The 12377-nt window shown below is 39.6% G+C and overlaps 1 long non-coding RNA gene across 4 annotated transcripts; it reads left to right on the top strand.

The window, feature by feature from the left end:
• Nucleotides 1-539: 539 nt before the first annotated feature.
• Nucleotides 540-4872, top strand: LOC128785875 (uncharacterized). Of its 4 annotated transcripts, XR_008430072.1 has the most exons (5): nucleotides 540-768; nucleotides 1410-1500; nucleotides 3204-3297; nucleotides 4281-4361; nucleotides 4676-4872. It is a non-coding gene; the product is annotated as an uncharacterized LOC128785875 (long non-coding RNA). The 4 variants fall into 4 exon arrangements; XR_008430071.1 differs by lacking the exon at nucleotides 1410-1500; XR_008430074.1 differs by lacking the exons at nucleotides 1410-1500; nucleotides 4676-4872 and adding an exon at nucleotides 4512-4660.
• Nucleotides 4873-12377: the final 7505 nt, after the last annotated feature.

Here is a 12377-nt window from a genome sequence, read left to right on the forward strand (position 1 = left end):
TGAACACATTATGCATACATTTGCCACATTGCTCTGTAGAGCCAGTACCACGCTTCATGGAAATACAGAATATTTTGAGCTGGAAGGAACCTTAAAGTTCATCTAGTTCCAAACACTCACAAGAAGCATGAAAGCAACCTGAGTTTTGCTTGTCCATTGATCCCATTTGCCTTGGTAGCAGAGAACATGGTGTAATTTTGGGGAACTGTTCCTAAGTGTGCCTGATACCGTGGTTGCAAGCGCAGCTGGGAGCAATGCAGTGTGCAGAGAGGTGGCAAGACACATTCATTTGGCTCTACAGGTGGCCATGAAGATGCCCTGAAATAGTGGAGTATCCAGAGCTGCATAACATGGTCTTGGGACATCTCTTGAGCTGCTCTAGTGCAGACACACTCAAAGAGATTGAAGAGCTCATAAAAGAAAAGGCTGCTGCTGTAGTAGGCAGGGAGTGTGGTTGGAATGTTACAGGAGCCTTGCTTGGATTCCCAGCCAAAGGAGATACAAGGTGGTGAAGTCACAGGGTCAGAGAATCACAGAATCTTTCAGGTTGGAAAACTCCCAGCACCCTCAGTTGATCCTCATCAGACTTGTGCTCCTGACCCTCCCTTAGTTCTGTTCCCTTCTCTGGACACCCTCCAGCCCCTCAATGTCCTTCCTGGATTGAGGGCCCAGAACTGGACACAACATTCGAGGTGCGGCCTCACCAGTGCCCAGCACAGAGGGACAATGACGGCTCTGGTCCTCTTGGCCACACTAATGCTAGTACAGGTGAGGTGCCACTGGCCTTCCTGGCCACCTGGGCACACTGTTTTCATTACGGTAGGACCCTTGGATTGACTCTCCTGGTCTTCACCGACTGATGATTCCCAGAATGGCCACAAATAATTTTCCTTCTGATCTAGGGGGCTATTAGGATGTTAGATACATATGGCAAATTATTCACACCCTTTATATCAGAGCTGGCATGATCCAGAGTGGGAAATAGAGGGCCTTGAACTTCACAACATCCACTGTCTTTTGTTTTATTTTTCATATCTGTCATGCTTTTATGTCCTTATTACTATGCAGACCAAGCAGAGGGGGTGAGTTAAATTTTTTAGGAAGATAAGATTCTTTGATTCCCTTTCAACTTCCACAGAAGAAATAGCCATGCAGCCATTAGTGAAATGCAGAAGTGCTGTTTAAGACAGCAGAACTAATTGTTTAGAAAAAGAAATAGAGGTTAGGAATATAAGAAGGAACAATATGTAATGATAGTCTGTAAGATGCAGAGTTTGACTTCTAAGAAGTTACTTAAATGTAAAGTTAAACTCTGCCTAAAAATGCTAAATAAAATTTCATTCCTTATCAACCTTGAAAATCAAAGCTTGGCTTTATTCCATTTCTTATTTTGTTCATTTTTATTTAAGGTTTGAGCCTCCACTCAGTGAAAGAGTGTTAAACCAGCCTTTCCTTGTGCTGAGTTGTAAAGAAAGTGGTAAAGCAAATGGGATGCTATAGGTAATACACACAGTAAAATGTACAAAAGATGGTAGATATAATTTTATATCACGTGTTTAGAAAACATAAAGATGGTGAAAATTATAACAATGGCGGTTTTTTACCCCCTTAATTTTAAATTGTCCAAAAGAACATGTTTGAAATAGCTGAAAAGTTAGTAATTTCCTCACTCTTTGCACCCTGCAGGATGCTGCAAGCACTGAAGCGATGTTGCCACCTTGTGGAACAGGAAAGAACTCTTGTTCCTTTACGGGGGAAAAAAAAAACCAGCTTTCCCTCCTTGTACATTCTTCCAAGTTAAAAGGAATAGTCCTGTGCCTTAGGAGGAAAGGGGCCGATGGCCTGAGGGCCTGAGGATGTTCTGGGAAGGAGCTGGAATTGGAGTGCCCACAACTCCACTGCTCATTCTCAGAAAGAAGTATATTGTCTTTGATTTTCTTTTTAATTTCCATCCCCTGCTTTTTTTTGCCTTTTTTTTTTTTTTTTTTTTTTTTCTTTCTTTTCTTTTCTTTTCTTTCTCAAGGACTGGTCATCTGCCCACTGTCTTGCAAGCAAAACTTGTAATTTTCACAAAGTTCCATGGATTATCATCCTCTGAGAAGCAGAAAGAAATATCCCCTGGCTTTTATGCTCCTGAGTCCTTGCATAAGAAAAGCTCCCACTGACTTAGGGCAGACTTTTGTCTGGTTTTTGAAGCGACACTTCTCCATGAGGTTCATAAAGGAAACCTTCAAAACCTGTGGGTACATGCCCAGCTTGTGTGGGCCAGCGCTTTGGAGAACACACATCACTTTTATGCTCAGGAAATCAAAACTGGGCACAGGGAAACGATCACTTTAGCTTTCAAAAAGAGCAAGTGCCTGACCTGGAATTTGCAGTATTTAATTTCAGTGTGGAACAACATGATGGAGAGATTTGGCTGTGTTTGGCAGGAGGATGCAAACCAGTATCACCAGGGACAGCTGCTCCATCACAGACAGTCTTGCTGGCTGAAGAGCAAAATCCAGATTCCTCACATCTTTACCCTCTTTCTTTCTTTTATGGCATCCAGGGCTGACCTGCAGAGTAGGGAATTTAAGGGACGTTCTCAGAAAATGTTCAGGCATGGAGGGGTTATCCTACTTTTTCTATTAAATTTTAGCTTTCCTGAGCTACTCTGTCTCTCCAGGAAAATGGGGCATTAGGTTCTGTATCGACCAGCAGGCCCTAAACACCCAGAAATTATTACTATCAGGAATTCTAAAAACTTCTTTTCCTTAATAACAATTTTTTTTTCCCTGACAACATGGGAGTTTTAATTTGAAGCCTGTTTAATTTTAAAAATGGGAATTCGAGTTTTCAACATATGCTCAGATGCTAGGATATATCTGCATTTCATTATTTCTTTTTTCTTCTATTTTCTATTGCCCTTTCTGCTTTTTTTGCAGTAGCAAAACAAGGTAAAATAGAATACAAAATAAAATATTAAAATAAAATAAGACAATTTTAAAATAAAATTAAACAAAAGAAATTAAAGCACAAAACAAAATTTTAAGAGGGATACAAAAGTGTTGAGAGGGGAAAAAAAGGAAATATCAATAAAAGCATGTTTTAACTCTAGTAGTTTTAACTCTACCCCTAAAATAAAATGAAAAAATAGTCAAGACTTCTTCTTTTTTATTTTTTTTTAATGAAAACTCAGCACTGTTTCTGTTTCTGTTCAGCACTATTTATAAGTGATCACCGCTGAATCGTTCAGCCTCTGGCAACGCCAGCATCTGACCAGCGGTGGGTAAACAGCAGCTCCCGTCATACAATGTGAGTCACAAACTTCCATTTACAAAATATGTTTACCCCACTGTGTGCCCGGGCATGAATGCTACCAAAGGGTCCTGGAGAGCCCCAGGAGCTCCAGCGCTTCCTGCGTACGTGCGTGCACACACACACACATACACACACACAAACGTGGACACAGAGCCTCCCACCTTCCCCCTGGGACGTGGGTTAGCAAGTTATAAATCCAAACCCATCCCAAGAAAGGAGGTCTGGGCAGCATGGCAGTCCAGCTTCATGCTGCCTATGGCTTCGAGACTTTGGCATTAAAGGAGAAAAGGGGAATTGGTGGTTTGGGTTTATTCTTTAAAAAAAAAAACAAATTAAACTGTTTAACACTGAGGTCTGGACCACCCCAACAAGTTAAAGGCTGATCCAACTGATAAAAATACAATGCCCTGATAATCTCCTCTTTGGTGGCATTCAGGGGTGTTGGGGCCTGAAACTGAAGGTTTTCTGCCAATGCCCACTGCTCTCTACCCAGCACAGCCCCAAAATTCTCATTCCCACCTGACGCATTGCAAAAACCTCTGGGTTACTCCCATCCTAGCAATGTGCCTCCAAATGTGCCCCCTCCCTGCCCCCCATATATTTGCCCACCCTGAAGCACCTTGAAGTGCCATGGATATTTCTAACAGAATTGAAGCTGGACTCCTGTCCACACCAATCCAGCACTGGAATAAACACATCCCTTGAATAGAGTCAGATTTGTCTAGAAAGGGTAATGAAGGAACCTTCAAGGCTGTATAACTTTTATGTATCCCTCTCTTTTACATCATAGGGAAACAAATTTATTGTTGAAAGAAATGGATTCACAGAAATTTTGACCTGAAGTGTAGTTTAATAGTAATGATAATTTCTTGCAAGGTCATATTTTACCTGGAATCAAGTCAATGTCTATAAAAATGCTATAATGAATTGGCAAAATTATTCCTGTAATTTTTTTCTGCTGTTTTTCTTCTACAAAGCAATTTTGGTTAGCAAAGAGAGATGCAAGTCCTGGCAACTCAAGTGCCGAAGCATTGAAAGGCACAGTAGGCAATTTCACGGTCAGTGACATACTTTTATTTTAAAATCATGCTGGAGAACTGAGAAAAACACAGGGACAAAGTTTGCAGATTAGTGTAGAAAAAGGCTTGTGGGCAGCTAAGGGAACCCAAAAGGTGAACTCATGCCTTGAGCCATTAACTCTCCAACAGGTGCAATAGGGTGCAAAGGGGTGACCAGTTTTACTATTCCCAGTCTCTGGTGCTACTGGGACCTGCGTGAAATTCCCCCAGAAACTGTGTGAGTGTCAATAACCTGCAGTTTGAGCAGTGATTCTGCAAGGTTTTAAGTTTTCCCTTTCTCCCTCCCACCCCAGCCCCATCTCTCCCCTGCAAGCACAACAACGCTTTTCTGAAAAAAGGACTGAAAATGCCAGAGTTTGGACTATCAGATTTTTTCCTTTGGACCAGTGAAGTGTAAGGAAGAAAAAGAAAACACCACTTACCAGACAGGAAAAATTTAAATCATCAAAATGAAATAAAACAGAAGCTGGGGAAAGCTGTTTTTAATGAAGACCATTACAGAGAGAGGTGGTGTTTTCCTTCCCTCTGTGTTTGTGTGTGTGCAAACCGTTTTCTATCCAGTCACAATCAGGGAGCTGAAAAATCTGTCTTTAATTGCAGATGTTGTAAAAATAATCATATAGGAGACTAAACTAGCATTAAAAATGTGAATTCTTGACTTGTTGCCTTGGCGTGGAACATCTTTCTATTGAACTGCTTATAAAGCAGTAAACTATGAGTCAAAATTTCTTCGAGAAGATGCCTTTTCTTGTTATGGTTATTTTACTTCAGAGGGTGTTTCTTGGCTTTGCCAGAAAAAGGAGATGGTGGGGAATGTGTGCTCTGTCAAAGACGGCTTTGTTTTTAATTATCCTTGCTGCAAAATACAGTGAGATCTTTCTGCTTCCATTTTTTTTAGCTCAGATAAAATTCTCAGCATTTCAGCATTTTTTTCTCCTCTGCAGCTTTTTCTCATTTGAACTGTTATTTATTACTTCTTTACTACCTTTCATGCAGTTAAATGAAATCTTGATGCTTAATGGTGAAAACACCCAAAAGGAATTTAATTTTATTTTCAGGGTAATGTTGCCCTCAAAAGAACAATCTACCTCCAAACAATGAGAAATTGTTTCTCCAATCCCACCTACCTTCCTCCTCCTTCCCTAAGTCTTCTGTTGAGTTTCGATCCCGCTAAGGGAAAAGGGGTATTTTGTTAGTTTGAAATCAGATTGCTGTTGCCTTTTTAGTACCTTTATAAATCCAGGAACATTAGCTGAAATGAAGTCTGGTGCAAAATGTTTCCTTTCTATGGGACCTAACACATTGAAGGGTGCCAGTAGGTGGTCACTGTTCATAGACTTTAAAATGCAGATTAAGTCCAGCTGAACTGTGCCAAACCTTGTTCAACCCCGTTGAAGTCCAAAATAAATTCACACCTCCTCATTTCTGTCCTATTAATCAATCAATTCAAGAAACTGCAGTCTGTGGTGGGTATCAGTCAGAGACTTGTCTGTTCACTTGGGCTGATGCACAGAATAAATGTTTTCATATATTTTAAAATTAATTTTATTTCCTGTGTCTATATTTTTAATTTTGTTTTCTTTTGCAAGAATGCAACTGTGACTACCTGTTGTCAGGAAGACCATAAATTTCAAAGTTAAAATAACATTATATTCCAGTATTTGTTTTTCAGGGGAAAAAAATCAAAATAGCAATCTAAAAAAAATAAAGAGGAAACTGTGAACCCTGCTTAGTATAAATGTACAATAATAAGATTTATTTTTACTTTGGCTGTTTGAAACTTGTCTAAGTTTATGCCAACAAACATAACTAGAGTCCTAGAATGATCATAATCCATCCACACCAAGTACAAAGAAGGGTTTCTCTTTTTTATGTAGACTTGACTTTCCAAAGTCAAATTGTTACGTGTGGTGAAGGCAGTATTAGCTAATATTAATGAGCTCTAAATCTTTGCACTTTTAATATTCAGATTTACAACAGCTTTGCACAGAGCAGTGAGATAAGGAGCCCCAAGGAAAGGGAAGAAATTTTCTCTCAATTTTTACCCTAAAATTAAGGCACAGAGAAGTTTAAGTAAAATCTGGTGCCGAGGGAGTGGCAAAACAAGCAACGAAATTCAGATGCCTTCTCGTTTCAACCACATGAAAAAATTCCTTCCCTGTTAAAAAAAAAAAAAAAAAGGCAAGCAAACAAACAAAAAAACTCCACCAATCTTATTTTCAACTTTTCAGCCATTAGTTTGTGTCAAGATAATTTCTTAAAAATACTTTGCTGGGGGATTTTGTTGACAGCTTTTGAAAAAATCTGAGTGGTCCAACTGGCTTCCCAAACTCTACATCCCCTTTTTATTCCTTCAGAGGTTTCTAATAATTTATGACTGCTGACTTTTGATAAATGTGGTGCTGTGTTCCTTTTATCAGATCTACTGTCTACTAATGCTGCTATTTCATAGAGTCACAAAATGATTTGGATTGGAAGATACCTTTAAAAAACTAAAAAAAACCCTGCAATGAACAGGAACACCTTCCATGGGATCAGGTTCTTCAGAGCCCTGTCCAACCTGACCTTGAATATTTCCAGGGAAATGTAATACAAGGTCTACCAAAGTGCATTAAAGAGAAGTTGGAATATTATTTGGCATTCCCAATATGATGTTTGGAGCTTTTGGAGATATCTTTAGGGCTGCTGTAGTCTTCTCCCCTAGCACAGGATGTTATGTTAAGTGTTGTATACCATATCAAAATTAATAAGTTTTATGTTTTTTTTGTGAATTTCTTCAGAATTCATGAGTGAATGACATCTGATCTTGGTCATTTCTTACTGCTAAATTTTATTGCCTTGTTCTAAAATTTCTGCTGATAACACTTCATCTTGATACAGTTCTTGAGCTTAATCCAACACAGAGGAACATTTTGCAAGAACCTTTCACTGCTTCTTTACAAAAAACTGTTGAGCTTTTTCTGCTGTCTCTTATCTTGTCTGAGAACTATCTTTTCTTTGAATCAATTGTTATTCCTTTGAGCTCTCTGACAAGCTGCTTTTCAAATAAAAGTATTTAGAACTTTTTAAGGTGTTTTTTATTGGTTTTGGCAGAGGTTTCCTCAAATTATTTCTTGTCCTGCTTTATTAATGTATTAATATTTAACCTAATATAGTATGCTCTTCCCTTTTTCCTCCCTTTTATATAAAAGAAAAGCCTTCTGATCTTTTAAAAGGAGATAAAATCAGAGGAAATTTTAGGGAGAATGTTAGTTGATCAATATTATAAATCATTATGGTACCTCATTTTTAAAAGTCTCCATAGCAACTGCTGTCATTTGAGCCTTTTAGCTGTGCCTTTTTATTTCTTAAAAATCTCCTGACTACCTCATTTTCAAGTGGTTTCATTCTTAAAGTTAAACATTGCAGTGGCAGGTACCTTTACCCTTTCTTTTTTGCATTATGAATGCTGTGTCTTGCTGAGACTTAAACAAACTTATTCAGTTGTTCCTGTTAGTGCCACTGTTTTTATAGCAGTACTGCAGAAGCTTTTGTAAATGCAACATTATCCATAATTTTTTAGGACAGAAAGAAATGCTCACGGTAATTATGATTATTACAGGATCTATTTGGGAAAAATAAATATTTTTAAGAAGAAAGTGACTGAAAAAAATTACTTTTTTTTCCTCTTTCTTCAGAGAAGAATGAGAAAAGAGAAAAGAAAAAAATATTCAAATATGAAGCCCCTCTCTTAGCCTTCTCAGTTAAATTGAAAGACAACTTTCCCAGATGCACCAGGAGAGTGCACATAATTTTAGGAGAAAAATTATTCACTGAAAGGCTGGTCAGTCATTGGAATGGGCTGCTCAGGGAACTGGTGGAATCACCACCAATGAAGGTGTTCAAAAGGTGGGTGGATGTGGCACTTGGGGACATGGTTTAGTGGTGAATATGGTGGTGAATGGTTGAAGTCCAAGACTGTAGAAGTCTTTCCCAACCTTAATGATTCTGTGAAATCTGAAATTGTATGTGGAAACCTCTGTGGGAAAGGAATGACAAATCATGGGTGACTTTTGTGGCTGCAATCTGTCCCTTGCTGTCCTCAGCTGCCTGGACACGGAGGTGCATATAAATGTGTGGTGGCCTTCAGCAAACCTGGGCTGGCTCCTTGAACAGATTTCTGTGCTTGGCTGAAGCCTAAAAGGAGAAATCTGCCAAGTCTTCATTGACACCTTTCCTGTCATGACATGTGAGCAGATGCACGTTCAGGTGGAAGAATTCAGACAGGAAAAGTGATGAGGGGATAACTGAATACTGAAAAGGGAGCTGCTGGGCCAGGAAGGAGGTTAGCAGAGAGGTTCCTTAAGGCGTAGTCAGCATTTCCTGATGGCCTGTGTATAAACGGGAGGAGAATGCCATGGCTGGCCACTGAGAGAAACTGGAGGAGAGTCAGTATCAGGCAAGGAAATATAAAGGTCACTGAGTTATAAACATGCTGCTGGCCTTCAGCTGGGATGGAGCATTGCTCTGCTCACAGGTGGAAGGAAATGAAGTCTCTGTTTTATGATCTGCTCTCCTGCACTTGCAGGGTCCCTCTGGCTATGAATGCTGAAAGCTAGGGTGAAACCAGTGGGATGGTTTCCAGAGCCATTCGTGCATGCCATGAGTGTGAGGAAAGCCTCCCACCTGAAGTGCAGTCACAGAGCACCAAACCTGCTGCTTTAGTCATCACAGAGAGCCACTGACTCCACTGACCTCAGGTGCCCTCAATACCTGTTAACAAAGTGGTTAATACCTGTTAACCTGTGGTTTCACTGAGAAATTGCTTGCACTGTGTGTTGAAATGGTCAGATTAAAAATGGAGGGAAGAAGCGGAAGGGTAATTCGGGGGCAGCAGTCCCATCAAACCAGTGATTTCCTACGTGGTGGTGATCACGAGTATCAGCTTATTTTATGGGTATGTGCGAGGAAAATGTAGTTGTTGTAGTGTGTTATCAGCAAGAGCTGCTCAGACATGCTTGTGGTTGGGCTGGGGGGCCGATGCTAATAATTCAAGTTATCCCCATTCAAGCTTTAAAAGCCTTCTATTGTGGTAAAACTGAAAGCCTCAGGAAATGTTTGCACAAACTCAGCAAGAAGGGAAGTTATCACCAGTTTCAACTCTCTGTATAACTCCTGTGCTAAAAATGACTAATGCTTGATACACGGGGCTCTTATTCAAGGACACTTATCTGTTACACAATTCTCATCCTGCTGCCAACCAAGGAAACTCTGTCACTGATTTGAGTGATAAAATAGTCTAAACTGTTCAAATAATTTTACTAAAATCTCAAAGCCCGTGAGGTCCCATCTACTGGTTATTTATGTCTATTGGTACCAAATTGCCACCAACTTCCATTATCTTAAGTGGCAGCTTAAAACCCTCAGTGCATTTGTTTTAAATCACACCAATTAAGGAGGACAGTGCCATTATCCCCACTTTTCAGGTGGAATAGGAAGCTGAGTCAAAGCTATACTAGGAACCTCAAAGCTATATTAGGAACTTCATGCTTGTTGGGTGGAGAGGAGGAGTGTAAACAAAGAAACAAAAAGTCCTTGTGCAAGTCCTTGTGGAAATTTCCTACAAAGCAGAGCAGCAATGAATCAAGCATAGTCCTACATCTCTGAGAGATATCATCCCTAAATTCTTTGCTGCAGGATCTCAGCCCCTGTGAATTGTCCAAGTCTATTGCTAAGTAGACTTGAATTTGCATCATCAGACTCCATGTGACCCAAATGATCCAAAAGCTTCTTCTCATGAGAGAACAGAGCAATGATAAAGAGAGTGGTAACCACCTATTCGTGACTAAAAGCTTGGAAGGAGGAATTCGGGTTATGTTAAATAAATTGAGTGCTTGAATATTAAAAATATTTATGCTCCCTCATTGTAAGGCAATCTCTCTACCTTTAACTTACTCATCTTTGGAACCACAGGAAAGATGCTAAACTGAGCCCATGAAGAACTAAACCCTACAGTTAGTTAAGGAAAAGGTATAGAGAAAACAAGAGCTTTGTGCAGATCCTTGGTTGCTGTTTAGGCAACGATCCCTGCACCCTGTCAAAGCATTTTCAAAGCACAAATCCTCTCTTTGGCCTGATGAAAAGGGGTCCTTGCCTGATTTGAAGAATGATAAAGCTACTCAAGAACTGAACTGTCAGCTTTTGGCTTTAAAATGAGATCATTTTTTTCTCTATTAAAAAATAAATATATGTTTTATGTAACTGTAACTATGTTTCTTAAAACTGCACATAATATTAAAATGGAAATACATCTTGTCCACAAAATTTCAGGATGAATTACAAATGGGCAATACAGTTTGTTAAATGTTAAGCACTTTTGAAGTTGTTGTGTATCCCCCTTGGTTTTGCCTATTTTTATATTCTGCAAGATGTTTCCAAAATGAGTAACATCTTTTGGGGATCCTAGAGGACTGCAAGATGCCTGGACTCAAATCTCCTCCAGGTCAGGACTGGCCCAAATCTTTTCACCTCCATGAGGAGAAGAGAGGATGTCTCAGTGCAAATCTGTTATTCCCTTTCCTCGTGGGTCTGGACACATTCACGGTGGACAAATTAGTTGATTTTCAGCTATTGCATCCCGTAGTTGTGACCATCTTGTCCACATGAACACATTCTGCCAGCACACATGACCACAGAACTTCTGAACAATCTGCCAGGTCTGATATTCCAGATAAAAATTTCAGTAAACTGAGCAGTTTTTCACTGGCACATAAAGCAGTAAGAAGACACCTGATATTCATTATCTTTTATCACTACCAGTCTTGTCTGGACATAAAAAGCTCTATAAACAATGGTCAGTCTGTGGATTGTCTTAGCTAATGTATCATCATTACTTCAGCCTTAGTCCTCTACCATCAGTGATAAGTAGGTCTCTAGGAAGAAACAAAATACAGTGCCAGAAATTAAAACAAAAGATTCTGAAAGCCAAAGCAATTTGAGGATCAATCTTTAGGAAAAAAAAAAAAAAAAAAAAAAAAAAAAAAAATTAAAAATCACTAGGAAGAGGAGACAGCTGTTGGGCTCAGCTGGTCACACCTGAATCCCATGAAAGAGATGATGGAAGAGGATTCTGGTCAGCTAAAGAAAACTTAGGAGCTTATTGTAACAGGAAAGAGTACTAAGGGACAAGAACAATGCAAATGTAAAAACCCATTCCTAAGGAAGAGGACTAAGGTGAAATCAGGGAGTTGCAGGCTTGCAATAAAGTTAGATTTTGACAGTAGGCAAGGTCTTGGAGACATTAGCAGAGGATGAGATCACAAAACATCTGGAAAAATATAAGCTGATATAAAGAAATTGTGAGAGTTTCTGGAACAGAAAGTCGTGTATGACAAAACAGATGGAATTTTTGGAGGCAGATGAGAAGTGACATAATGGGTTCTAAGTTCTTTACAATTTTTTGATGGTCCTTAGCTCTTTGCCAGCCAGTGGATGTAGCTGTGTATGATCAATGGTGGTGAACATCTTCATGAAATAAATAGAAGCCTTACACCATGATCTGGAGTAGACCAAAGTGGCAAAAGAGACATATTAAAAAGTTTTTTATGGAACAACCCAGTTTAACTATGCTGCTTCCTGGATCTTGTTCCTGAACAGTGCTCAGACAGCAAAGATGTCAGAGGAAAACTAGAGGGCAATGACCAGAGGCCAAATCTGATCTGAATGGTCTTCTCCATTCTATTTTGCACATTCGTGCTTTCAAATTAGATCATCATCCTTTCTTTTTAATTTCTAACAGGTGTCAGTTTTCTTGTTGTGCAGGCCCAGGACATTCTGTTGCTTTGAGCTGGGGTCTCTAAGTAGCCTGAAAACAACTTTTTTTGCAGGGGCTGTTTAAACCACAGACGATGGTAAGTTGTGAAGAGAGCTGCTGAGCTATGTAGAGACAAAAGCTCAGATCCAGGAACCTGTAGGACCTGGGAGGTGATGAACCCAAAATTCAGTCTGCTCAGTCTG

This window comes from Vidua chalybeata, chromosome 3 (genome assembly GCF_026979565.1).
Source record: "Vidua chalybeata isolate OUT-0048 chromosome 3, bVidCha1 merged haplotype, whole genome shotgun sequence".
NCBI lineage: Eukaryota > Metazoa > Chordata > Aves > Passeriformes > Viduidae > Vidua > Vidua chalybeata.